An 8,170-nucleotide genomic window follows, 5' to 3' on the forward strand; every position below is an offset into this window, starting at 1 on the left:
TGAACAGAAACATGATTCAAAAACTTAACTGTGAAACAGACCAACAAAACCCCAAAACACCCACAAATCATAACACAGAGAGCAGGAGTTTATCCACATTTTGCTTGACTTAATGAAATCCATCCATTCTTTCTCACGTACGCACTTGGTCCTGGTCTGGAGGTTTGGGGCAGGGATGGGGTTTTACGTCCATGGCCACAGTCAGTGGCCTCAACTCAGAAAACAGCTTCAACCAGTTACCAGTCCATCAACACAGTTACAAACAGGCTAAACATCCATGCACATCAATTTGGAGTCAGCATGTGCAAGAACACAGGGATATCCTTGGAAATCCAACCTGGGTTTCAAACCAACCCCTTATCTGTAAGAGAACAGTGCCACGAACAGAGCCAGGAGAAATCTCAGAAGGATTTTCTTCAAACACGAAATTCTGGTAAATGTTCTATCTAACAACACTTTCATAAAGAAACTGGTGGTTCACCCCAAGGCTAAAACACCCAAGAACAAACTGTGCTAAGTGTTTTTTTTGGCTGTCCGCTGCAGCAAAGAATGTAGACCTCCTAATGGTTGAAACAGAACAACAGCTGCGCAAACGGATGGCAGAACACAAAAAAGCCATCTCATCTAATCAAGACTCAGCGGTTTATCAACATCTCAAAGACAAGGGACACTCTTCTGAGTAGTGATCATTTGAAAGACAAGTGAAAGAAGTAATCAGTGATTAACATGAAAAAAACCCAGCATTAAACGGAGGAGGGGGGCTTCAAATTCCTGCTTTCCAACACCTACAATGCTCTGAGCAATTGGTTGTCTCCTGTCACAGTTAAACGACAAATCGTAATATAGGTGAATATATCCTGAGTAAATACAAAAAGCAATTCTCAAATGAAGATTTATTTTATTAAAGGAAAAAGCTATCTAAAGCCTATGAAAAAGGTTTTGCCCCCTTTCAAATCAGGATTTAAATGTGGTTAAACGCAACATTCATTCATCTTCTATGCCGCTTATTCCATAGTGGGTGATGTGGGGGCTGGTGCCTATCTCCAGCAGTCCACGGGCGAGAGGCGGGGTACACCCTGGACAGAATGAAGAGAGAAAAGTAGAACTTTTTGGAAGCATCCTGTTACATCTGGTCTAAAACTAACACAGCATTCTGGAAAAAGGACATCATGCAACAGTCAAAGATTATTGTGGGATTGTGATGGTCTGGGCCTACTATGTTGCTTTAAAGCTTGAAAAACAATTGCAGCAAATTTAAATGTTGAAAATTCTGCTCTCTTGCAAAAAATCCCAGAGAAGAATGTCTAGCAGTCAGTTGGGGACCTTAAGAACAAGTAAACCAGAGTTATGCCCATCTCTAAATGGCAAAAAAATTTGGATTTTCAATTGGCCCAATTATTGTCTGTACTGCGATTAGCATGACCATGTCATGAATTTAAACAGGCCATTATTCCTTGAAAACCCTCCAATAAACCTAATGAAATTAAGCAATTTGAGGCAATTCCTTTGTCACGCAAGACCAGATTGGTTTGGATAGTTTTTTTCCCCCTTAATAAATAAAATAATGAATACTTGAATACTACTTTTGGTATTTGTTTAGGTTGTCTTACATAACAATTTGTAGAATGATCTAAAACATCTAGGTGATGGTTATATACTTTTTGGTAGCAATATAGTAGAGCCCTGACTCTTCTCTCTCGGCAGTTTCACAACTATTCACAGCTTGAAACATGAGCAATACACTTCACATTTTGGCCTCATTTGGAGGTATTCCGCAAGTGACAACAACTCAAACGACTCACATGATGGAAGGGTGGGTCAGTGGCTCACTTGACCTAAATGAACTCCCAACCAAAGATCAGAGCTGAACAAGCATTTTACATCAGCAGGATTTGTTGTAATGTTATTTTACCATTTGAGTTTTAAGTACCTTACCTGAAGACATGTACAATTTCCATGGCTCTTGCTCACCATTGAAAATGACCAAGATGGCGGTAGTATAACAAAATGCTAAAATGCATAGTTAGAAAAACAATAAAATTTCAATATAATATATGTTCTGAACCTCTATATAACACCTAGAAGGAATCCGTTAGGAAACTCAGGGCATAGTGTTCTTAATAAGCATTGTAGTAGTTTTTTCTGTGCATCCTTGTCCAAGTTTATATTCCTGCTCTATAGCAGATAAACTGATGGTGCAAACCAATCAAAACATGTTGGTTCTTGTTTTTTAGTGAGCCTTCCTAAAAAAAATAAAAAGAAGACAGATATCAGACAGCTCTTCAAGTTTCTTTCACAGCTTTAGGTCAGATTTGACTTTCAGTTTTAGTTTTGCAGGAATTAGATGCTGTTGCTCAAGTGCAACAACCAGTGGTTTTATAATGTACTGTAATTAAAAAGGTAGTTTGGTGAAGCCAGAGAATAAACAGATGACTGATGTAATTTCACCTGTGTGTGGGAGTACCCATACAGAGCCGTGCAGAGAAAAGCAGATAAGGAATAGATGTGATTTATATAGAATACAGAAGTTGGTAAAAGTCCCGGGGCAGGAGCCCATCTGAGCAATTATTTCTGCAGTTTAGGGTTGCTGGCGCTAAAGATAGCTTAGGTGTACAGGTATGGATCCATCCCAAATAGACATGAATTTGACATTGAAACTATATAAAGACCTCATTTAAAAACGTAGAAACCATGCAAAACTGCCTGGTCTAAAAGTGCTCTAAGATCAGACTTAAAATTTGTCCACAAAAAAAAAAAAATAGAAATCAGTAAACCCTGAAAAAAATATTCGAAAGCATAAACTGTCAATCAAAGACATCTTCATTTGATTTAGTATTATTAATTTATTTTATGCTTTTTTTAATTAATGTAAATGTAACATTGTTTATTTCAATAATAAAAACCTGAATTATGTATGTTGAAAGGTTCCCGTACGTATTTATTTACTTGTTGGTTATTCTGTCAGCTAGCTCAATCTGAAAAACTAGTAATGACTAGTAATGATATTTTCTATGTTTATTAATTCTGGCACATTTGGCTTTCCATACTTGCTGATTGTTCTGAATATTTTTTATTTTAGGCTACTGCTTGCTTCAAGCTCCAAATCTGGGTTCCAGATGCCACGTGACAAACCTTCCTGTAGCAGTTGAGGTTCTACAAAGGTATCTTCATTTCATTCATGGCTGTTCACCTCCAACCCAGATCCTGTGTAAAGCACAGAGGTGGTAACATCAATCAGATCAGTGTTTTTCAACCCTGGTCGTCAAGGCCCATTGTCCTGCATGATTTAGATGTTTCCCTGGTTTAGCACACCTGATTTCAACTGATGGCTGATTAACAAGCTGAACTACAATCATCTGAATTAGGTGTGTTAAAACAGGGAAAAACATTTAAAACATGCAAGACAGTGTGTCTTGAAGACCAGGGTTGAAAAACACTGATCAAGTAATGTTTACCAGCCTCCAATCGACACCTATCGGCCCTGTTCTAATTATAACTTATTATAACACTACTTGTAAAAATACACGACATAAACTGCGGAGTTTGTTAGTGGCTTTAAGCAGAGGACACAGAGATGAGAGAGGTCCGGTTTGTGGGTGACAGTGAATTGGAGAGCGAACCAAAGGTAGTCTCAACCTGCGGTACTGTTTCTTTGTATCAAAGTGATGGAGCGGCTACATACCCAGAGGAGAGGGACAGATTAAGGCAGCATAAGAAGTTGTCGGTGGCAAAACCATTTATGTTTTTGGAATGGGGATGGAGGGGATGTGTGAAGTGTTGGGGGTTCTTGACCAATACAACAAGGGCCAGTAGGACAAAATAAATAAGTTTTTATGTTACGTAAATATTAATCCCACATATATTTCACACTATTTTGAAAACAAAATTCAACATATTTGAGGATTGTGGGGCCCAGTTCTGGCCCCACCTCTACCTTGGGCCCAGGACAATTGTCCTGTTTGTCTGCCCCTGTCAGCAGCTGTGCTAGTAATTGGTGGGTTTTTAGTCTGAAACTTGCTGCTGATGAGCACTTCATTTTTAAGCTAGTTCATCTTGACTAAATCTTGTCTACATTTGGACTAAAACTATTCTAGACATTACAGAAACATTCACTTGTAAACCAAATATCTTTCAAATTCAGCCTAGACATTTATGAACTATTTCGACATTGTTTCAACATATTTTCAACAAACAAAGCAAACTGGTCTTTGTATGGCAGGACATACAGTGGGGAAGGTGGGAATGTGATCATCTAATCTTCAGCTTGTGAAAGAGGCTCTCCTGCTGGTTATGGAGGACATTGCTGGGCCACTAATACTGCACTGGCAACAAAGTTCAGCTAAATGAAATTTTCTTGTTGATGCTCTTGTGTGTTTTTAGGATTTTTAAGTTGCTTCTAGAGACCAAGTCCGGGTTGAATAACAGTTTGGGTTACTTGCCCACAGTTGCAGTTACAGGTGTCCTTATGCTGCACTCTGTTTGTGCTGAGAGGTTGGATGTTTGTGAGTTCCTACCTGAAAAAGCAACAAGAATGCCCAAAAAGTTAAACGTCTGACATGGACCATCAGAGGTCTCTGAGTTGTTAGACATGATTTATTTATTCTAACAGTTTGTATTTCACCAAACCAATAACACAAGCAGAAGGAACTTCAAAGAAACTTTTCTTGGGTTTGCCAATTTTTACTGCCGTTTTATCAAGGGTTCTTTATCAACTCACTTCTATAAAGACTCAGTTCAAATGGTCCTCAGAAGCCAAACAGGCCTTTGACAAACTAAAACGTCTCTTTACCTCAGCTCCTATTCTGCGTTTTCCAGATTCATCGAACCCTTTTGTTGTGGAGGTTGATGCCTCGGAGACTGGGGTCGGTGCAGTCCTGTCGCAAAGGTTTTCAGACGATGCTAGGTTACATCCTTGTGCTTTTTTTTCTCGCCGGCTTTCGACCTCCGAGAGAAACTACATGTCCTTCTCAAAATATTAGCATATTGTGATGAAGTTCATTATTTTCCATAATGTAATGATGAAAATTTAACATTCATATATTTTAGATTCATTGCACACTAACTGAAATATTTCAGGTCTTTTATTGTCTTAATACGGATTATTTTGGCATACAGCTCATGAAAACCCAAAATTCCTGTCTCACAAAATTAGCATATTTCATCCGACCAATAAAAGAAAAGTGTTTTTAATACAAAAAACGTCAACCTTCAAATAATCATGTACAGTTATGCACTCAATACTTGGTTGGGAATCCTTTGGCAGAAATGACTGCTTCAATGCGGCGTGGCATGGAGGCAATCAGCCTGTGGCACTGCTGAGGTCTTATGGAGGCCCAGGATGCTTCGATAGCGGCCTTTAGCTCATCCAGAGTGTTGGACCTTGAGTCTCTCAATGTTCTCTTCACAATATCCCACAGATTCTCTATGGGGTTCAGGTCAGGAGAGTTGGCAGGCCAATTGAGCACAGTGATACCATGGTCAGTAAACCATTTACCAGTGGTTTTGGCACTGTGAGCAGGTGCCAGGTCGTGCTGAAAAATGAAATATTCATCTCCATAAAGCTTTTCAGCAGATGGACGCATGAAGTGCTCCAAAATCTCCTGATAGCTAGCTGCATTGACCCTGCCCTTGATAAAACACAGTGGACCAACACCAGCAGCTGACACGGCATCCCAGACCATCACTGACTGTGGGTACATGACACTGGACTTCTGGCATTTTGGCATTTCCTTCTCCCCAGTCTTCCTCCAGACTCTGGCACCTTGATTTCCGAATGACATGCAGAATTTGCTTTCATCCGAAAAAAGTACTTTGGACCACTGAGCAACAGTCCAGTGCTGCTTCTCTGTAGCCCAGGTCAGGCACTTCTGCCGCTGTTTCTGGTTCAAAAGTGGCTTGACCTGGAGAATGCGGCACCTGTAGCCCATTTCCTGCACATGCCTGTGCACGGTGGCTCTGGATGTTTCTACTCCAGACTCAGTCCACTGCTTCCGCAGGTCCCCCAAGGTCTGGAATCGGCCCTTCTCCACAATCTTCCTCAGGGTCCGGTCACCTCTTCTCGTTGTGCAGCGTTTTCTGCCACACTTTTTCCTTCCCACAGACTTCCCACTGAGGTGCCTTGATACAGCACTCTGGGAACAGCCTATTCGTTCAGAAATTTCTTTCTGTGTCTTACCCTCTTGCTTGAGGGTGTCAATAGTGGCCTTCTAGACAGCAGTCAGGTCGGCAGTCTTACCCATGATTGGGGTTTTGAGTGATGAACCAGGCTGGGAGTTTTAAAGGCCTCAGGAATCTTCTGCAGGTGTTTAGAGTTAACTCGTTGATTCAGATGATTAGGTTCATAGCTCGTTTAGAGACCCTTTTAATGATATGCTAATTTTGTGAGATAGGAATTTTGGGTTTTCATGAGCTGTATGCCAAAATCATCCATATTAAGACAATAAAAGACCTGAAATATTTCAGTTAGTGTGCAATGAATCTAAAATATATGAATGTTAAATTTTCATCATGACATTATGGAAAATAATGAACTTTATCACAATATGCTAATATTTTGAGAAGGACCTGTATGATGTTGGGAACAGAGAACTATTGGCTATCAAACTAGCGTTAGGGGAATGGAGGCACTGGCTTGAGGGGTCCACACATCCTTTTACTGTGTGGACAGACCATAAGAACCTGGAATATCTCAAATCTGCCAAGAGACTTAACCCATGCCAGGCTAGATGGTCACTATTTTTTAGTAGATTTAACTTCACCCTAGCCTATCGACCTGGCAGCAAGAACATCAAGCCTGATGCACTTTCTAGACTTCATCAGTTTTCTGTCTGTCCTTCTGATTCTGTTGATCACGACTACATCCTTTCCCCCAAGACCAGGCTAGCTCTTACCAGTATCGAAAGCCTGCTCAAGAGGAGTCATCAGAGACAACCACCTCCTGTTCAGTGTCCTAAGGGACTTCTGTATGTTCCTGAGGAAATGGTGTCTAAAGTCCTTCAGTTCTGTCATGGTTCTAAACGCTTCTGTCACCCAGGTATTACTAGGACCCTGGCAGTGGTCCAGTCAGGATTCTGGTGGCCCACACTCAGAAAGGACACGCGAGAGTTTGTGTCAGCATGTACCACCTGCTCCAGAGTTAAGCCCTCAAGATGCTCTCCAGCCGGTCTACTAAGGCCTCTTCCTATTCCACACTGACCATGGTCCCACATCTCTATGGATTTTGTCACCGGCCTACCTCCTTCTCATGGTAACACTGTACTCCTCACTGTGGTTGACAGATTTTCCAAGATGACCCACCTCATTCCTCTCCGCAAGTTACCCTCAGCTCCTGTACTCGCTGATGTAATAACCCGAGAGGTGTTTAGACTTCATGGCATTCCCCGTAACATCGTTTCAGATAGAGGACCTCAGTTCATTTCCCGTTTCTGGGGTGAGTTTTGCACCCTTCTTGGCATTGACGTCAGCCTTTCTTCAGGTTTCCACCCTCAGACGGACGGCCAGACAGAAAGGATGAATCAGGAAGTTGAGACCAAATTACGCATCCTATGCATGGACGCTCCCAGTCGCTGGTCACAGAATTTACCATGGGTGGAGTACGCCATCAATGGATTACCATCAAGTGCCACAGGTCTGTCACCATTTCATGTTGTTTATGGCTATCAACCGCCTATTCTCTCTGTTCAGGAAGGGGTTACCCAGGTTCCTGCTGCCCATTTAACAGTACGTCGTTGTCTCAGAGTCTGGAGTAAGGCCAGAGCATCTCTCTGCAAGACCTCAGCTGTCTATGCCCGTAATGCCAACCGTCACAGATCCCAAGCTCCAAGATACCTGGTGGGTCAGAAGGTCTGGTTATCCACTAAGGATTTACCCATCAAGGTAGAGAATCGCAAGTTGGCACCCCGTTTTGTGGGTCCTTTTCCTATTGCCAAGGTCATTAACCCATTAGCTGTGTGTCTCAGTCTACCTTCTTCATTACGTGTGCACCCCACTTTCCATGTATCCAAGGTCAAACCTGTAAGGTCATCCAGGTTTTGTTCGTCTGTTGCCTCTGTCACAGCTTTCAAGCCTTGATTCATGTTTCAAGAGAATTTGTTCTGGTTATCTGATCCTGCCTGTTTTTTTACCACAGATTTCTGCCTAGTCCTTCTAGGCAGATTTTGCCTGTTCAGAA

This window comes from Girardinichthys multiradiatus, chromosome 3, assembly GCF_021462225.1.
Source record: "Girardinichthys multiradiatus isolate DD_20200921_A chromosome 3, DD_fGirMul_XY1, whole genome shotgun sequence".
NCBI lineage: Eukaryota > Metazoa > Chordata > Actinopteri > Cyprinodontiformes > Goodeidae > Girardinichthys > Girardinichthys multiradiatus.